The sequence below is a fragment of the Rattus norvegicus genome, chromosome 16, assembly GCF_021556685.1.
Source record: "Rattus norvegicus strain SHRSP/BbbUtx chromosome 16, alternate assembly SHRSP_T2T, whole genome shotgun sequence".
NCBI lineage: Eukaryota > Metazoa > Chordata > Mammalia > Rodentia > Muridae > Rattus > Rattus norvegicus.
In genome coordinates, this window is record NC_141549.1 from 30732163 (window position 1) to 30752772 (window position 20610).

The window sequence follows — 20610 nt, forward strand, 5'->3', positions numbered from 1 at the left end:
TAAGATACACCACTGTTATCCTGAATTATGAAATTCCCATAACCAGTAGGTAGCGTCCCACCTTGTAACTGTGGCTGGTCTGGAACTTGCTATGTAGACCAACCTTGAACTAACATCTGCCTGTTGAGTGCTGGGATTCCATAGTGGTCTGTCACCAAACCCAGCTTCATAACTACTTTTCACCACAGATGATCTTAAGAATTCACCAGAGCTTAACCCCTAGTCTAAATACTTATTACGGTGATTATCAAAAATCTGTACACTGTGTTTATCTGCATCCATTAGGAAGCTGGGGGTGGGCCTTAAGTAGCACTGTCAAGAAGAGTTCCTTTCCTTCACTATTGCTAAGTTATGTCAAGTCCTCTATTCTCCACTAGTTTAAGACAAGCATGCTAGAACAGGGCACGTCCCAGTTCTATGTGGAAGCCATGGTCACTCCTCAATGGACTTCACATATTTCTCATACGCTTCTTCACTCATTAATTCATCCAGCTCAGAAGGGTTCTCAGTGTCATCTTGATCAGCCAACCGTCTTCGTAACATGATTTGTTGACGAGCCCTCGGTTTTCGGCAAGTGCTTCATTGACTTCAGTTACCTCTCCTGACAGAGGAGAGTAGAGTTCACTGGCAGCCTTCACGCTTTCCAAAGCACCAAACTCCTCTTGTTTTTTCAGTTTTGTCCCAACTTCAGGCAGACTGCAGTAAACAACATCTCCCAAAGCTTCCTTTGCAAAGTTGCTGATTCCCACTGTTCCAATACCATCCTTTGCTGTTACCCATTCGTGCTTCTCTGTGAATTTACCCACCGAGAGCAAAGCAGATCCGGTGCGCAGCAAGCAGACAGCGGCAGCGCTAGGTGCCCAGGGCCTTGGCGGGCAGGAGGCCAGAGCGGTGCGCAGGCTGCAGGCCACAGCCCGCTCGCTCCTTACCACTCGCAGCGACTTGATTCAAGGTCGTTGTGTGTTCTTTTATGTGACAGTTTGAGTGTAGGAAAGTGTGCGGTGGCTGGAGACACTGGGCTGCCGCCACGGAGTTGAGATGTGTTTCCGCCAAGATATCTAGCAGATACCTTCGGGCACTGCAGTGCCAGACCTACTGAGGTAAAAGACAGCCATACTTTTTTATTTTTTATATTTTTACAACAACAAGGAAGTTTAAATCAATATTGAAAACACCTGAATTAATTAATCCTAATTTCTTGATATATTTTGTTGCATATAAAAAAAAGTGTCTTAGTCAGGGTTTATATTCCTGCACAAAACATCATGACCAAGAAGCAAGTTGGGGAGGAAAGGGTTTATTCAGCTTACACTTCCACATTGCTGTTCATCACCAAAAGAAGTCAGGGCTCAAGCAAATCAGGAAGCAGGAGCTGAAGCAGAGGCCATGAAGAGATGTTACTCACTGGCTTGCTTCCCCTGGTTTGCTCAGCTTTCTTAAAGAACCCAGGACAACCTGCCCAGGGAATGGCATGACCCACAATGGGCTGGGCTCTCCCCACTTGATCACTAATTGAGAAAATGTCTTATAGCTGGATCTCATGGAGGCATTTCCTCAAGGGAGGCTTCTTTCTCTGCAGTAACTCCAGCTTGTATCAATTTGACACACAGCCAACACAAAGATCAGTTAATATTTTCTATGTTTTGAGTTGGGTAGCGATGGCTCACACCTGTAGTACCATAACTCAAGAAGCAGAGGCAGGCAGAGCTCTGTGAGTTCAAGGTCAGCCCGATCCCTCAGAGCAAATTTCAGGACAGTGAAACACAGAGAAACCCCGTCTCAAAACACCAAAAAAGGAAAAGAATATTTTTTCTACTTTTTCCAGTTTTCCTAAAATGAATTATATTTTGTCCCTTCAACACTATAGATTATAAGGGTCATATTAAAAATCAAGCAACAGCAAGGGAAGATGACTCCTACCTTTAATCCCAGCACTCAGGAAGCAGAGGCAGTATCATAGTTAGGGTTTTACTGCTGTGAACAGGCACCATGACCAAGGCAACTCTTATAAGAACATTTCATTGGGGCTGGCTTACAGGTTTAGGGGTTCAGTCCATTATGATCAAGGTAGGAACATGGCAGAGTCCAGGCAGGCATGGTGCAGTAGGAGCTGAGAGTTCTACCTCTTCATCTGAAGGCCACTAGAAGAAGACTGGCTTCTAGGCAGCTAGGATGAAGGTCTTAAAGCTCAAGCCCACAGTGACACCCCCACTTCAACAAGGTCACACCTACTCCAACAAGGTCACACCTACTCCAATAAGGTCACATCACCAAATAGTGCTTGCTACTCCTTGGGTTAAGCATACTCAAACCACCACAGGTAGATCTCTGTGAGTTTGAGGCCAGCCTAGTCTACATTGTGAGTTCCAGGACAGCTGGAGCCGTATAGGGAGATCTGTCTCAAAAAACAAAACTATACCAGGAAAACTGGCTTCATTCCACACACCAAAATAAGCCATGATCTCTCCTTATATTTAGCCTTCCTCCATTCCTTTATCTTTTCACATACTTTTTAAGATGCAAAGAGTTTTAGAGACCTAATCCATCCACTTTTCTTGCCTCTTCTGTCATCATCTGTCTTAGTGAGGGTTTCCATCTCGGCATAAAGAGACACCATGAACAAGGCAGCTCTTATAAAGGACAACATTTAATAGGCTTACAGGTGCAGAGGTTCATCCATTGTCATCTAGATGGGAGGATGGCAGCATCCAGGCAGGCATGGTGCAGGAGGAGCTGAGTTCTACATCTTCACCTGAAGGCAGCGAGATGACTGACTCCCACATGGCTAGGAGAAGGTCTCGAAGCCCACCCCTAACACACTTCTTCCAACAAGGCCAAACCTACTCCAACAATGCCACACCTAATACTGCCACTCCCTCGGTCAAGCATATTCAAACCAACACATTCCACTCCCTCGCTCCCATGGGCTTGTTCAAACACAAGTCTATGGGACCATGCCTAAACATAGCATAATGCAAAACACACTGAGTTCAACTTCAAAAGTTCCATGGTCTATCACAGTCTCATCAATGTTAGCATGTCCAAAAGTCACAGTCTCGTGTTTTTTGCAGTTCTGGTCCTTCTTTCTTAGTAATGCCTTCTGCTTAGCCTTTTTCTACTATTCGCCTCTGTCTAGCCTTTTGTACTTCTGGTCTCTGAAGTTGACCCCTCACTGGTAGAGTAATAGAGGGCCATCTCTCATGAAGACAGCTGAGGAGCCTCCCCTCTGTGGTCCACATGTCCACACCAGCTCTCTTCCCTTTGCTGGTTGCCATGGAACCCGAGTGACCTTTTCAAAACGTCTGCTCCTGGGTCTAGAGAACCGGCTCAGAGGTTCAGAGCACTTGTTTCTTTCAGAGAATTCAGTCCTTAACATTCACATGGTGGTTCACAGCCATCTGTAATTCAGGTCCCCAGGGATTCCTGGTCCTTTTCTGTCCTTGGCAGTCATCAGGCACGGACACAGAATCAGGCAAGACAGTCAAACATCTAAAACAAAAGTAAATCTTTCTCTTTTTCATCCGCTCAGTAAACACCTAACTTCCTCACCCCATCTACCCCTCCTATACTCCATATCCTACCAGGTACCTTTCTGCCTCCATGGTCAAGTTAGAATCCCTGAAAGTCACCAACAAGACCCTGAAAAAAATCTGATACCTAAGAGATTGCCACACACATCTCAGGCTGGGCTCCTCTTCCCAGGCTTGGCCACACTGACCTTCAAATCCCTTACACAGCACCAGGCCTGTCCTGTAATACTCTGGAGGACAGCTAAGAATACAGCCCAGAAGAGAATTTATAATTTTATAATACTAGAGGGAGAGTGGTTGCTCTGTATTATTTAATTGTTTGTTTCATAACACAATTGCACATGTGTTTGTTTTGCTTTAGGGGTGTGTGTGTGTGTGTGTGTGTGTGTGTGTGTGTGTGTGTGTGTGTGTTTCCCTACATGTATAGTAGGATGCCCATGGAAGTTAGAAGGTGTCATAGTTTGAATATGAATATTCTTGGCCCAGGGAATGTCACTATTTGGAGGAGTGGCCCTGTTGGAGTAGGTGCGTCAATGCGAGTGTGGGCTTTAAAACCCTCATCCTAGCTGCCCGGAAGTCAATACTCTTCTAGCAGTCTTTCTATGAAGATGTAGAACTCTCAGCTCCTCCTGCACCATGCCTGCCTGGATGCTGCCATACTCCCACCTTGATGATAATGGACTGAACCTTGGAACCTGGAAGCCAGCCCCCGTTAAACTTTGCCCTTCTAAGAGTTGCCTTGGTCATGGTGTCTCTTTACAGCAGTAAAACCCTGAGACAGAAGGGGTATGTGAGAACTCCCTGTAACTGTAGTTGTACAAGATTGTGAACTACCATACAAGTGCTATGAGCTGAGCCCAGCTCCTCTCACCGAGATCAGTAAGTGCTGTTAACTGCGAGCCATCTCTCCAGACCTGATTACAGTTTCTTAACATGAACTCTGCAAACACTAAGGCCCTGGGAAATAGCTCGGTCAGTAGAGCACTGTAGTTCCGGCACGGGACCTAGGTTCCATCCTCAGCACACGGGCCAAGGTCTGCTCCAGTGGCCACACTGGCAATCTTAGTGCTGGTCGGATGGAGACAGGAAGATCCTGTGGCATTGCTGGCCAGCCAGGCTACTCCAATCAGGGTGCACCAGGCCAAAAGAGGTGCACAGCATTTCCAAAGAAAATAACCAAGGTTGTCCTTTGGCTCCACATGCACGCACTATTTACACAAGCATGTGTGCACACAGGCATTCAAGGAAAAGGTGGGAAGGCTGAGGTAGGCTGCTGTACGTCTGGCTCATGCTTTCTTATGCCCGAAATGTTCTTGTCTACTTGGGTGACTCAGCTATTTAATTTTTTTTTCACATTTTCATATTTGTATGGGGTATGTGTGTCTGTGTTATGTGTATGTTACAAAACATAAACATTTAATCAATACAGAGCAACTACTATCCCTCTAGTATTACAAGTTCTCTTCTGGGCTGTATTCCTAGAGAGCATGGGTACATGCCCTAATACATGCATGGAGGTCAGAGGTTATCTTTCCAGGGACCTAACTCAATCCATTAGGCATCTGGGCAAGTACTTCTACCTGAAGAGCTACCTCAACAAGCCTGGTTTCTTTTTTCTTTCTTTAAATTGTTTTGTTTAGTTCTTGTTTTGGTGTGGAGGACCAGCTTTCACCATGTAGTCCTGGATGGCTTTGAACTTACTGTTTAACTCAGACCAGCCTAGAACACATACTGACTCTCCTGTCAGCCTCCAAGTACTGGGATTGTAAGTGTGGGCTCACACCCAGCACTGATTCATTTGGAGCTCTTTTCCATAGACTCCGACGCTCTATGTTTTTAATACAACTCTAGTAGATTTGGGGTGATTTTCTGCAGTCCTGTGGTTTGAACCTAGGGCCGTGTCCTCCATATCTACTCTACCACTCCACCATCCCCTGCTGATAAGAACTCCAGCTGACAAGTCTGTCTTCACTTTTCTTCCCCTCCCCTCCCCGCTTCTCTCTCATATAATCTCATCCGACCCCAGCTGGCCTAGAACTCCTATGTAACTGAGAGCAGCCTTGAACTCCTCCTGCTCCTTGGATCTCAATCCCCAAGAACTGAGCTCACAGGTCTGTGTCTCCAGGCCCAGGGTGGCCCTTACTTCTGCCACTTCGCAGATGCTCTCCATGAAGCGCATTTGAAGCCCAAATGTACTCAACAATCCTGTATTTGGTTCTGCTTCTGAAAGCGTGAGGTGAGACCTACTTTGGAGGAGAGCAAAGCCGAAGCTCATGGGCAGGCTCTCTCTAACCTGCGGTTCCCATGAACCTCTTTATGATCAAAGGAAACAGAAGCATGAAGGCAGACAAAGCGAGCAGCTGAGTGGGAGGAGTCTGTCACCCATGTGCCATAATGAAAGCCTTGATGGCCCCCAAGTGTGGGGGGGACTTATCTGAACCTCACCTTATGAGACCATCCTGCATGAGTAGTTAAATGGCTCCCAAAGAGGAAACAGACCTTGAATTATCTGAAGAAACCAAGACCACCATTAACCTGAGCTTTGATGATCTGGCGTGCTACTGGGTAGGGAGCAGAACAGAGATGGGGGCAGGGGAGATCTTTTTTCTCTCTTCCTGAAGAATGAGGGCCTGAAGCTTTTCCAAGAGCTAAAGCGTTGCAGAAGGCCCTCTGATGTCTTATCAGTGTTTACTCGCCTCTGTTGGTTAATGGTGGTCACAGGGAGGACGGCCAGATAAACTCTCACCATTGTTTCAGTGTCCCTAAGGGAAGCGGCAGGAGGTCTGAGAATGTAGGTCAAAAGACATCTAAGTGATTGGACAGAGACAGTATACAGAGGCTACGGAGACCAAAAGTCACTCGGTGTACGTATTAATTGAGAGTTTCTGAGGAGTGCTTTGGTGTCAAAGGATCGTATCAAATAATGAACTCTATAGCAAAATGTTCACCTTCATTTTGTTTTGCTGATGGAATAACTGTCATGATTTATTTCCTCTTTTAAATCATGGTAAGTATGATGATATTGAACATTGGAAAGCAGGGTCTTCTGGATCTAGAAACACCTCCTCTGACTTTGATATAAGATGTATGGGCCGTGAAGATGCTCCAGTGTGAATAGTGCCTGTACCAGGAGATGCCACTCAAGTGGTACTGGGTTACCCTCCTTTCAAAGCTCACTGAGAAAAGTCTTTCTTTCCAATTCCAGTGATTTCTTTTTAAATTCTAGACTTTGGAGGTTTATCAAAGAAAACAGTAGTGTTCTTTTTTACTCTTTTGAAAGTGAGTCTAACCAGGTGTGAGAGCTCAGACTCTAATTACAGAACTCTGGAGACAGAAACTGGAGAATGGCCACAGGCTGAAGAGCATTGTGATCTACATTATTGAATTCTGGGCCAGCCAGAGCTAAGTAATATCTAGCCTGGCCTTGGGAGAGGAAAACCAGCAGATACCCTGCCTCAAAAAGATAGAAAGTGAGAAGGAATATCCACGATTGCCATGAGACCGCCACACATGTGCCTTCACATACACATGTACACATGTGTGCACACACACACACACACACACACACACACACACACACCACACACAAATGTACATACCCACACACAAAGACCAAAGATTAGTAAACTTTAGCTCAGTGGAGGAAAGCTTCAGACTAAGTATTTCAGACAATTATGATGAAGAAAAGTCTAAAACATTGAACTTTACATTTTACTTAGATGTTTAGTGGTTTGAATAAAAAAAATGTAAGCCATTCTGTTATTTGTTTGTTCTTCCAGAAAGGGTTTCTCTGTGTAGCCCTGGTTATCCTGGAAATCCTTCTGTAGTAAAAGAAACTCAAAGATAGTCCTGCCTTCAGAATGCTGGGAATGAAGGCGTGCACTACCACATCCAGCTAAAACTCTGGTATATTAATAAAGCAAAAATATATACAAACATATAATTTAATCTGGAAAACAATTTCCAGAGTATTTCCTAGTTTGGTTTATGGTTTATTACATAAAAAAAAAATCTTGTACAAGATCCTGGATTCAATCCCCAGTACTAGATAGATAGATAGATAGATAGATAGATAGATAGATAGATAGATAGATAGATAGATAACATTTTATTTCCAAAGCCAGGATCTCTAGCAGGAGGACTACAAATTCAAAACCACAAGGGGTAGCATAGTGGAATATACACATCTTAAAATAAAAATAAAAATGAATCTTGTGGTTTGCCCTGAAGTTATCTGTATTCTGATGCTAATTCCACTGCCCCAAGGACAGCTGCCTAGTCACATACTCGGGAATCAGGTGACTTCACCAGAACCTTCTCCCCATTGAATTTATAAAATACATGCGAGGAGCAAGTACAGGATAGAAGGAGGCCTGTCATTGGAAGAGAAGGAAGGTGGGTGGGAGAGAAGTTTGAAGGAAGAGGAGGAGACTAGAGGAGAGAGGGAGAGATGGAGACAGGGTGAGAAGCCATGACAGGTGATGTTAAGATTCTGCTCCTGAGGGGTTGGGGATTTAGCTCAGTGGTAGAGTGCTTGCTTAGGAAGCACAAGGCCCTGGGTTCAGTCCCCAGCTCCGAAAAAAAGAACCAAAAAAAAAAAAAAAAAAGATTCTGCTCCTGTGTATTACAGGTTATTAATGTTCCTAATATGGTACCAGGCTTCGTATGTTTAAGTGGACAATTATATCTTACCATTCGGGTCAAAGGTTATTGTGTTGTGTGTTCTTTTATGTGACGGTTTGAGTGTAGGAAAGTGTGTGGCAGCAAGAGACACTGGGCTGCCTCGGAGTTGGGATGTGTTTCTGCCAAGATATCTAGCAGATATCTTGGGGCACCGTGGTGCTGGACCTAGCGGGATAAAAGACAACTGACACTTTTATTATTTTTATATTTTTACAACAACAGAATCTTGTTTTATAGATTTGTATATCTCGAGTTTTACAAAGAAAGATGGTGATTATAACAGGGAAATCTTGTTTTCACTTATTCAATAACTCAATACATACTAGTAATTTCAGAAAATGGAGTCGGCAAATGTCATAGCTTCCACGATATCCTAACTCATTACTTCCGTTGTACACTGACAGACTAACAGAGTTCTGGGCTCAATATTCTGCCCCGTGGTAAAAGTGAAATACTACTGCATACGGCACTCTGTGCACTATGCTTTAAGCTCACAGAAGGCATGAATCATGTTTGAACCCATCACAGCAACAATTCCCACATGACATCTAACAGTGTTTTTTGTTTGTTTGTTTTTTATTGGCTCTTGTGTGTGTGTCTCTGTGTGTATGTGTGTGTATGTATGTGTGTATATGTGTGTGTCTGTGTGTGTACGTGTAAGTGTGTATGTGTGTGTATGTGTGTATGTGTGTCTGTGTGTATGTGTGTGTGTCTGTGTCTGTGTGTCTGTGTGTATGTGTGTGTATGTGTCTGTGTGTATGTGTGTGTCTGTGTGTATGTGTGTGTGTGTCTGTGTGTATGTGTGTGTGTGTGTGCATGTGTGTGCATGTATATGTGAATGCAAGTGCTTAAGCTATGTCTGTTTGCGGGGATACAGTTTCCTTCTTCTACTATATAAGTCTCAAAGCTCACACTAGGGTCCTCAGGGTGGTAGTGAGCACCTTTAGCTCCTGGGATATCTCACCAACTCATAGCACTATTAACACTATTTGCATTGTCAGGAAACCTTCACAAGTTGCTGGGCCTCTCAGTTCATCTCTGAATCCACCTATTAGAGTTTGGTTTGCGGGAGGTGATATATTATGATGCACCAAATCTTACGGAAGTAAGTAAAAGGGTAAGAGTAGCTGAAACATTTCTCCCAAGATTAGGTTTAAAATTTTGAAAAGAAGAACTCAGTCCAGAGTAGAGGTAAAGCTGATATGAAAATTGGGTCATGAAGATAGATTATTTGTTGATTATCCAGAAGACCTTCCAGGGCCCCATGGAGACAAAGAAAAACAAGAATGACTCTAATACTTCTAGGGACCTAATGTCTTAGCAGAGGCTGCATCACAATCTAGAGATATAAAATATTCTAGGGGTGTAACTCAGCTGGGAGAGTGCTAACCTGGCTTGCACAAACCCCTGGGTTGATCCCCAGTGACACATAAAAACAAGGCAAGGTGACGTCAATCTGGAAGCGTGACACTGAAAGTTAGAGGTAAAAGGACCAAAAGTTCAAGGTTATCCTCAGCTACATAGCAAGTTTGGGGCTAGCTGGGGCTACATGAGACCTTGTGTCAGAAAGAAACAAGAAAGGAAGGAGGGAGGGAAGGTAGGAAGGAGGAAGACTGGTTGATTTTAAGGTATACAATACTTATAGAGACTAGAGAGATGCTTTCATGCTTAAGAGCCCAAAACCCAAATATAGTTCCCAGCAGCCATGTCAGGCAGTGTACAAACATGTTACAAACTCCAGCCCCAGGCCTCTGGTATCCTCTCACCTTCCCCTGGGCATCTTTATTTGCACACATGGACACCCACATAGAAACACACCTGCACATAAATACAAAATAAATCCTCTTCGTAATCTTTGGCTACGAGCTCTTGTTCTTGCAGAGGCCCTGGGTGCCATGCCCAGCGCCACATGGTGACTCCCAACAATCTACAGCTCCAGTCCAGGGGACCTGAGAGATGCTCATGAGCATAGGCAATGACAGCGAAGCACAGATAGACACGCAAGCAAAATGCCCACACACATCAATAAAATAAACCAGTCTTTTCTCACTCTTTTTAAAAAAGACGAATTTATTTATTTATGTATTTATTTATTTTATATATTTGAGTACACTGTGTCTTCAGACTCATCAGTAGAGGGCATTAGATACCATCACAGATGGTTGTGAGTCACCATGTGGTTCCTGGGAATTGAACTCAGGACCTCTGGAAAAGCAGTCAGTGCTACTAACCACTGAGCCATCTCTCTAGCCCTCTTTCTCAGTCTCTCTCAGACCCTTTCTCTCTCCTTCCTCCCTCCCTCCCTCCCTCCCTCTCTCTCTCCCCCCTCTCTGTTTCTCTCACACCTTCCCTCCCTCTCTCTCTCTCTTTCCCCCTCCCTCTCCCTCGTTTTCTCTCTCTCTCTCTCTCTCTCTCTCTCTCTCTCTTTCTCCCCCCACCCCTCTCAATCTTTAAAATACTTGTTATGAAAGTGGCCATTTCCCAATGTGCTGTTTGGGGGAACCCCAACGATTGCTTTTCTGTCTGGGAAAGCATCCTTTTCTAGAATGTTAACTCAGGTTGAGGCTAGACTCCAAAGGTCAGCCCCCAACCCTGCCAAAACAAAGCAATAAAACACAGACTGTGACCAGTCTCAAGCCTCTCTTTCTAATATTGTACTTCAACAGCAACATTTATGTTTTCAGCTATTATCACAATCCCAAAATTCAAGAAGTCTGAAAATCACGCTTCTTCTTCCTTCATGAGACATGGGAATCTGAAAGAGTGGTAAGATCTGACTTGAAGCCATTCACAGTCTTTCCTCATCAACGTGGTCAGCAGGGCGGTGTGCAGTTAAGAATCTTGAGTCCACACCAACTCTGCCGCTGTCTTTAAGACCACAGACCTATCTTTGCTTCTTCCTTCCAAGAAAGCACAGAGACCTCAACTCACAGGTATCCCTGATATGGTCTTAAAGTTTAAATCCCATGATACAGATATCCAGAGTACAGCGACAGGCACACAAAGAAAGATGTGTAAATGGTCACGTCATCGGTTCCCTCGCAAGAACTGTCTTGATACCCTGTAGCGTCTAGGCAAATTGAGTCTCACCGATGGTTTTGTTATTTAAATTCACCATTTTTATTTAAAAATAAATAAATGAATACAATTTGATCGGACTGCGTACGTTCTAATTTATGATTTTTTTCTTCTTCAGAACTATTCCTTCATTCCACTGTTAAACAGACTTTCTTCCATTTATGTCATCAGCTGTCTGTGTGCATCGTAGATAAACAAAGGGATTTCTGAGGATCGTACAGATGCAAACAAAACAAGCCCCTTTCCTCTTTCCCATACAGTCAGAGCAACAAAGAGATTGTACTTCTAAAACTGGGAGAGAGAGAAGCATGTCAAAGCATTGTGTAAGCGAAGCCTGCAGCTAACAAGCCTAGGTGCAATACCAGTCTTAGTCACATTTAACGTATTTAACTGGCAGGACTGGGCTGGACCCCGGGAGTATTATTTAACAAGCTAAGGTGCCTTTCAATGGCCAAATTGCATGTCACGTGACAGGAAGAGAAGGGAGCAATGCGCCTCTGTAACTACTTTGCAAACCATTGGAACGCGGTTTTATTGAAGCTCTGATCACTCAGCCTCACAGGACATGACCACAGTTCTGTTTACTTTGGGTTGCTTTCCTGCTTTCTCCTCGGTGCTCTTCATCTTTAAAAATCTCTTTTCATCTTACTCAGTGTCTTCTAGACAGTAAGAGCAAGATGGTTGGCCTCTGAACGCCTCTCAGCCGAAAATCACTGCAGTAGTCTCACAGCCGGAATGCTGTCAAGGGAAATTTACCCAGAGAGTTTGGGAAGAATGAAAAAGAAAGAAAAAAGGAAAAACAAAAAAGAAAAAGAAGATAAAAGAGCGCCTGTAATCTACCTTAGCCAGAAAAAAAGCGCTAGGGATATGGCCGAGAGGTAGACTGTTTACCCAGCATATGTGAGGCCCAAGGTTCAATCCTTAGTTCTATAAGTAAGTGAATGAATAAATAAACAAACAAACAAATCTTTAATGGAACTATTGAGATGGTTCGGTTGATAAGAACAGACAGTTGCACACCCAGCATCCGTCCGAGCAGCTAATAACAGCCTATAAAATTCCAGGTCCAGGGGATCCCAGACTTGAGATATTTTCCATTACCTGCACTCACATGATATACACATAATTAAAATACATCTTTTAAATCATGGAGGCAGATGTAGCTGGTTCTAACAAGAATTGCATTTACGTCACTCAGGAGGCATCACTGCTGTGTTGGAGGGACGAGGAATGCACAAAATCACGCCAGGCAACGCAGATTTCCTGGGGGACTGGGTAGATACAAAAGGCTGCCTCGGAGCAGGGACAGAAAGAGGCACAGGGCATGGAGGCTTGGGCTTTATAAAGGGTATGGCGCACTCGCATAGGGCCAATATGTGATCGTGGTGACAGTGTGGTCGTTGGCCCTAAATCGCTGAAGGCATGCCTGGAATGTGTGTGGTTCCACACTTACCAACAACTGTCATAAGCCTATGATAGAAAGCTAAGTCTTTCTGCCTTCTCAGTGCCACATTAAAAGTGCATACCACCTTACCAGGCCCAGAAAACGAAGTCGTGAGAACAGATTGGTTTTGCTCCTTGCCTTGCAGTCATTTTTGACATCAGGCAATTTTTATACATGGGAGGGAAAGCAAGTTTTTGACTGAGCAAGAATTACCTTTATTTCAACATCCACTGGACCTCCCCCGATCGAACTACGGTCCATGCTGGGGTTGATGGACCAAATAACCATCTTGCTCTAATTATACAAGACAGGAATGCGACTTGTGGTGACTCCGCCAGAAAACTATATCCCCAAGCCCTTTAAGTATTCCTTGGGTAACCTATGTGCCTAGCTGTCAGCCTACAGTTGGGCAGAGGTCACTCAGTGTTTTGAAGAATCCTGGCATGGGATCCACAAAGCAGAACAGAGAGAAAAGTCTAAACGGCAAGTACAAGATTAAAATGATTATTAGCCTGTGTTTCAGCTCTGCCAAGATGATCTCTAACAACCATTTTAGAGGCACCATGTTTTGTTTTGTCTTTAGGATTTATTTATTTATTAAGAGTGCTCTATCTGCATGTATACCTCCATGCCAGATCATATTATAGAGTTGTGAGTCACAATGTTGCTGCTGGGAATTGAACTCAGGACCTCTGGAAGAGCAGCCAGTGCTCTTAACCACTGAGCCATCTCTCTAGACAAAGATGCACCATCTTTGTTCTCCCCCAAATCAATGTAAGCCAAGTTACAAATTCCTATTATCTGCAGGGGCTTTTTTCTTTTTTCTTTTTTTTTTTTTTTTAAATCCACATTGGCTTCGGTCTACAGAAAACACTTTGACTTGCAGTCCAAGTGACAAGCAGGAAAAACCATGAGTTTTTTTTACTAAAAACATCTTGGTCCTACATTATGCAGGGAAGGGAAATCTTATGACTTCATGAGAGGGAGGCAGGGCTGAGGAAGTTTTAGCCTGTCGTTTAAACATCTGGGAATCCACATAGAAATCTTAAGTTGGGAAGTCACATTTCCCTTTGCTCCTTTGGCAACTGTAATATTTACTTAGAGCGCATTGTCCACACATGGCCAGGCTTATATTATTTTCTTCTCACAAACTTAGAACTGCATATTCTGTAAGCCATATATATAGCTATACCCTTATTAGGATGGCCAGAGTGAGCTAGAGGTTGCAATGCAGCTAACTGCACTATTCAGCCTGACATGCAAATGAGGGTTCCATGTATTCTCTCATGCCTGTCCCTTTCTGGCTACTCAGAGAGGCTTACTCCAAGAGCCTACATTTTAGCTTTTCTTATTTTCACCCCTTAAATGACAACCCTGCCTAAAACTGTCAAAAAAATTTACTTTGTGTTTGTTTGTTTTTCAGAATAAGCAGGGCAAGCAATGAATAGCACCAAACTTCTGGGCACCAACTGGCCATGCGTTTCTCATTTGGCCTGAACTGCTTTGACAAAGCGCTCCTGGGTGTGGGGTGTGAGGAATCTCATCAATGGACTTGAGGGATTGATTAAGCATTCTCTCTGCACTGTGATGCATCTTTTATTAGCCTTCCTGATGTTTCCTTGGTCAATCTTCTCATTGTATCTCTCTGTGTACCTTTGAGAGCTAATCTGCATTTTACAAGCCCACTTCTTGTTCAACGAGAACATAAAAGGGAGTTTTGTGTTTTTGTGCAGGGATGGTGATAGAATTGGGAATGGGAATGGAATCTATTGAGGGTTTAGATTTCCCTCCCCTCTCACCTTCCCTCGCAGGATGGGAAAAGCCATAAGCTGTGGCTGGAAGTGAATCTCTTGCTCTCCCAGTGCTCCACAAGCAGAACTTTTCATTCAGGCCAAACACTGAACGGAGCTTCAGGAGTCATGTGGAAGAGTTGGGGGAAGGATGGAGGGACCAGAGAGAACGGGACTCCATAGGCAAAGCAACAGAGTCAACTAACCTGGACCCTTAGGGCCTCCCAGACACTGAACCGACCAAAGATCGAATAAAGGCTGACCCGAGGCCCCTGGGCACATAGGTAGCAGATGAACAGCTTGGTCTTCAAACGGGTCGCCCAACAACTGGAGCAGAGCTGTCCCTGAATCTGTGTCCTGCCAGCCTGTGGATTCAGTTACCTTGGCTGGGCCACCTTGTATGGCCTCAGTGGGAGAGGATAACAAGGGAGGGGGATACCTACAGAGGGGCTTCCCCTTCTCAAAGAAGTGGAAGGAGGAGTGGGGGGAAATCTGCAGGGGGTACTGGGAGGTGAGGAGGAGCTGATAATGGGGCATAAAGTGAATAAATTTAATAAAAATGTAAAAAAAAAAAAAAAGACAAAGACCCTCCAGGATGGCAAAGGGTTAAGCCCACAGTTCTACACATCACAACATATAAAGATCTCTTCAGGAAGCCTAGAGATACCACTGTGACAGCTTAGAATGTTCAAGAACCATGAAAGTTTTTTTTTTCCTAAACACTGAAAGGGTCTAGATTTATTATGGAATGACACAAATCAGAGCTAGAAGCAATACTTCACAGGAGGATAGTTTAAATTTACTAATTAAAAAAAAAACTATTTAAAATCTGTCCTTTTTAAAATTTAAAGAAAATGCATTTTTAAAGGTAAATCTATCCAGTCAGCCTTTGGGGGTTGTTCTGCTTTGTTTTGTCTGTCTGTCTGTCTCCTTTTTGAGACAACATCTTGGCCTGAATGCGTTGTGGAGCCCAAGTCTCCCTCAAACTCACACTCTTCCAGCCTCAGCCTCCCAAGTGCTGGCCCAGCAGCCACGAGCCCAGGCGCTCAAAACAGCTTTGAGCCGCCAGCCCAATCCCTGACCTTATGCGAAACAAGTGCACCTTATCTAAACGCAAAACTGAATTTAAAAACCTACCTACCCTGAAAACTAGAAACTTCACTGTTCGGTGAAATAAAGGGTTAACTCAAGATCTAAAGAATGAAGGCAAAAAATTCCAGATCCGCTAAGTCTTACCTCCCACAGGATAAAATTTAATAGCAAACAAATCGTGTCATTTAAAAAATACTTCTTTCCTGCAGGGAGTTGCAAATTCACTTCCTACAGGCCTTTGTTTTGCTCCTTTTATTATGCTACCCTATGCTAACGGGTCCCAAAGCCAGGATTGGTGTTCTGCATTTCAGAAGGGTTCTCTGAATGCTAGTCAAAATGCCTGTGTGAACTGCAGTCTTGAGAATTCTGAGTTAAGTTCCCTGGTCACTGCCTCGGTGCTGAAGTTCACTTGAGAATTCACATAGGAGGAGAGAGCAAGCCAGTGATTACTTTATTTCCTTAGAAAGGTAAATGTGGGATTTTTCTTTAGTGTTTCTTAAAGATCTATTATTTATTTAATTTATATGAGTACACTATAGCTGTTTTCAGACACACCAGAGGCATCAGATCCCATTAGATGGTTGTGAGGCACCATGTGGTTTGCTGGGAATTGAACTCAGGACCTCTGGAAGAACAATCTGCTCCCAACTGCTGAGCCATCTCTCCAGCCCTAGTATTTTTTTTTAAAGCATGCTGTTCTTAGATCATTTAGCTGACAGCCACTAAATGAATAAAATTAGTTTTCTCTTTTCCAGTAAAGTTTACTTTGGATGACAAGACATAGAATCTGGTCATGATCTCACTGTATAGACTGTCCTGGAGTTTACTGCGTACCCTTTATATCTTCCACCCGGGCTCACTGTCTATACCACCATTCCTCATGGCCCATTTGAAGCAATGAATGCTGATCTGTTTAGTGGACTTATAGACCCTGTAAGAAAAGCTAAAAATCATAAATCCATAATGTTGTCCTGGTGGGAGATCTCCCTCTAACTTCAAGACTCAGAAGTTTCTGTAGGATTTCTTGAGAGTGGAGATACTAACTGAGAACATTTACTCTGACAAAGTGTGGCTTCCAAAGCAGACATGCAGGTGGCTGGTCTGTGTGAGACTAAATCTAAGCACACCCAGGATTTACTAGCCTGGGGATGCAGTTCAATTGGTAAAGTGCTTCACAGCGTAAAGGAGACCCTGAGTTTAGCTCCCTCGTCACATAAAGATGTTGACAGATGTCCACAATCCCAGCATTTAGGAGGTAGAAGCAAGAAGATCAGAAATTTGAGGTCATCCTCTGAGACATAGCTTGTTCAAGGTCATCCCAGGATGCACAAGATCCTGCCACAGAAAAAGATTTTCTTCCTTTGGATGTCACTTCTCTTTCCCTTGATTGAAATGGCTGGTGGGATCATGACTTTCCACATGAAGGACCAGACTACCATTCCTACCTAGGACCCAAACTGTCACTACCTACAGACAACCAACCAAGTATCTATACTCATTCCAATACATGAGGGTGAGTTGAGGATACGGATCAATTGGTAGAATGTTTGCTAGCGTGTACAAAACCCTGGGTTGGAATGCCCAACACACCATAAAGAGCCCAATAGCATACATATGCAAATCCCAGCACTCAGTGGTAGAGGAAGTTGGTTCCTAAGTTCAAGTGTGAACAAGTTTGAGGCCAGCCTGGATTACAGGAGCTCCTGTCATAAGAAGGTCAAGCAAACTAACAACAGAAAGATATACATGATAGGCTAGAACCAAATTCTGAATCTGCTCTGTGGGTAGAGAGAGGGCAAAAAGGTGGCAGAGCAGTAACTGGTCCTCCAGAGGACCTGGGTTCAATTCCTAGAACCCACATGGCAGCCCACAACCGTCTATAATTCCAGTTCCAAGAGATCTGATGCCTTCTTGTAGCCTCCTAGAACACTGAATGTATGAGGTACATGAACATTCATGCAGACAAAGCACCCAAACACATAAAATAATAAAAACAAAACTTCTGAAACAATCTTCTTTTAGATGTTTTTTCTTGGTTTCCCCAAGGCATGGTTTCTTTGTGTAGCCCACACTATCCTGGAACTCATTCTGTAGACCAGGCTGGCCTTGAACTCACATAGATGCAACTGCTTCTCTCTGCTTCCTGAGTGCTGGGATTAAAGGTGTGCAATACTTCCTGGCTATCAGCTAGGGTTTTACTGCTGTGAAGAGACACCATGACCACGGCAACTCTTATAAAGGAGAACACTGAATTGGGGATGGCATACAGGTTCACAGATTTAGTGGACTAGTCTTGGTGGGACACATGGTGGCAGGCAGGCAGACATGGTGCTGCAGACATAGCTGAGAATTCTACATCCGGCTCCAAAGGCAGCAGGAACAAAGAGTGATACCTCAGAGCCTACCTCCTGTGAAACACTTCCTTCAACGAGGCCACACCTCCTAATAATGGCCCTCCCTGTGAGCATAAGGGAGCCATCTTCCTTCAGACCACAACAGATCTGTTTGACAGGATTGAACTCACAAGGCTATTTCCTAAACCTGATGCTGGTTCTCAGAAACTCCTTTCCTTTATTCACATGTGTGTGGTATTACTGTTAGTGAGAAAGGCTTGAGAAAGTGTTGAGGAAGCTGGCCAATTTGCAGCACTAGTACATTCTCAGTGTTCCAAGTACTGGGATTGCAGGTATGGATCACTGCATTCAGCTTGAGTCACTTTCAGTATTGACCCCCCTGATAGTCTCAATGGCTCTGTCACACAGGAACCAGGCATGGTCACTCCTGCCTTTAATCCAGCGCATAGAGGCAGAAGCAGGCAGATCTCTGGGAGTTTGAAGTCAGCCACATCTGTGGAGTGAGTTCCAGGACAGCCAGGGCCACATAAAGAAAGCAGGTCTCAAGAAAAGAAAAAAACAAAGTTACCATCCCCAATGACAAGGACTTTTTGAGAAAAGAGGATGTGGAGGGTGAGGTCCAGGTAGCTGAGACTCACAGAGCTGAAGCCAGGAATCTGAGAGACAGCGTCAGTCATTCAAGGGTTGTCTTGAGTCATATGTGCTGAGCATGAAAACAACTGCTAAAGACTAGACATTTCAAGATTCTGGACGACATCAATTGATCAGATAAGAATTAGGTGGCAGGGCTGAGCTGGAGCTTGGATGGTGGCCTGCTCACCCAGCCTACAGGAAGCCCTTGACACATAAACAGGTGTTGAGTGCATGCCTAGAATCTCAACACTGAGTGGTTGAAGGAAGGGGAATCAGAGGCTCGAAGTCATCCTCTACAACATATCCAGTTACAGATCAGGTGGGGGACACTTGACATTTGCCAATGGCCAGTGAAACAAGAGGAAAAAATAAAAATGAGTGCGAAGGAACTGAAGAGCAGTCCTGGCAGATGGATCCCAGCGGGGAAGGGCGAGAGCATCTGTCATGAAGGCAGAAATAGGAGGAAGACAGGGATCCAGAGCCGAGATAAGACACGCATGACTGTGTAGAAAGACCGGGTTTTGCTTTGCAGGTTGCTAGGAGTCCAAAGGATTTTTTAAAGTATTAAAGTGGCGTGTTAGGTTGAGTTGCGTTCTAAACAACAGGTGACCCAAGATGAATTTAATTTAAAACATAAATCACACACACTCCCTTTTGCTATTTTTTTAATAGTACCCGAACTATTCAGTGTCGAGGTAAATTTCTTTCGAATGACATATTACATGTTTTTTGGAAATTCTTTGATTAGATGTGGTTGCAAATGTATCTATAATCCCAGCACTCTGGAAGCTGAGGCAGGAGGATCATGAGCTCCAGGCCAGCCTGGTCTATATAGCAATAACATCAAAAAGCCAAAGAAATGGGGTAGGTGGAGGAAGGGAGGAAGGGAGGAAAGAAGAAAGATTTTTGAGTGGAATAATGAACTTTGTCTCAGGAAAGAATCTCACTATCTGTTGTCTCCATACCATGACACCATCATCAGAAAATATAATTTTGGGGGTTGGGGATTTAGCTCAGTTGTTAGAGCGCTTGCCTAGGAAGCACAAGGCCGTGGGTTCGGTCCCCAGCTCCGAAAAAAAAAAAAAAAAAAAGAAAATATAATTTTTACTCTTTGTGATTTTGTATAAGAAAGAAATAGCACCTCACTGCTGTTTTAAGTCGTGTTTACTGAACGTTTAATGGGGACATACTTTTTCACACATAATTTCTCATAGCTATGTTCCTTACTTCACTGTTAGGGATGTTTTATTAGAGTTAAAAATAAAGTTACGATGCGATGTCTTAAAACCTCAACTTTAAGTCAAACTTTGAGTCGTTCCTTGACTATTTCATTATCAGCCCAGACTGAAAACCCTAAGCTTTTAAATCCATGCATAGATTTCTTTCTATGCAGCACGGCCTAGAAGAAGCCTACAGAACTCAGTTACAGGAGGGTGGGAGGGGAAACTCCCTTCTGCATGCAGTGTTAAGTCTCACAGGGAGTCTGTCCTGCGATGTCTCATTAGCCAATTATTCCAACGCATACCTTCTGCTGGCATGCTGTGGGAAGCTTTTATGTCTACCAGGTACAAACATCGTTTGTGAGTTTTAATCTTGGAGAAAGGCACTGTACACACATTAAACACAATACTCAAGAGAAAGAGAAAGGAAGGGGTGAAACACACCAATTTTGGGTTCTCTGCAAATTAGCTCTGGTTTAATCTTCAAAGATATTAAAACGCTGGTTCTAATTAAATGCCTATCTAAACATCTCACAAGCCCTAGAATGGAGGGGGAAGCATAATGTTATTTTACTGCAATACAGGAAGGAACAAACTTTGTCTTAAAAGGACCAGACAGAGAATGTTTCAAACTTTGTTGCAAATGATTCTACTTTGCTGTCATAGTAAGAAAAACAGAAACAAAAACAAAAACAAAACAACAAAAACAAAAAACCCAATGGCTATGTTCTGGCAAAATTATATTAAAAGCCTCTAAAGAATTGTACTTTCGGGGTTGGGGATTTA

At 43.7% G+C, this 20610-nt stretch overlaps 1 pseudogene; it reads right to left on the reverse strand.

The window, feature by feature from the left end:
• Positions 1–332: 332 nt before the first annotated feature.
• Gcsh-ps1 (glycine cleavage system protein H, pseudogene 1) lies at positions 333–3602 on the reverse strand (annotated as a pseudogene).
• Between the last annotated feature and the right edge of the window lie 17008 nt (positions 3603–20610).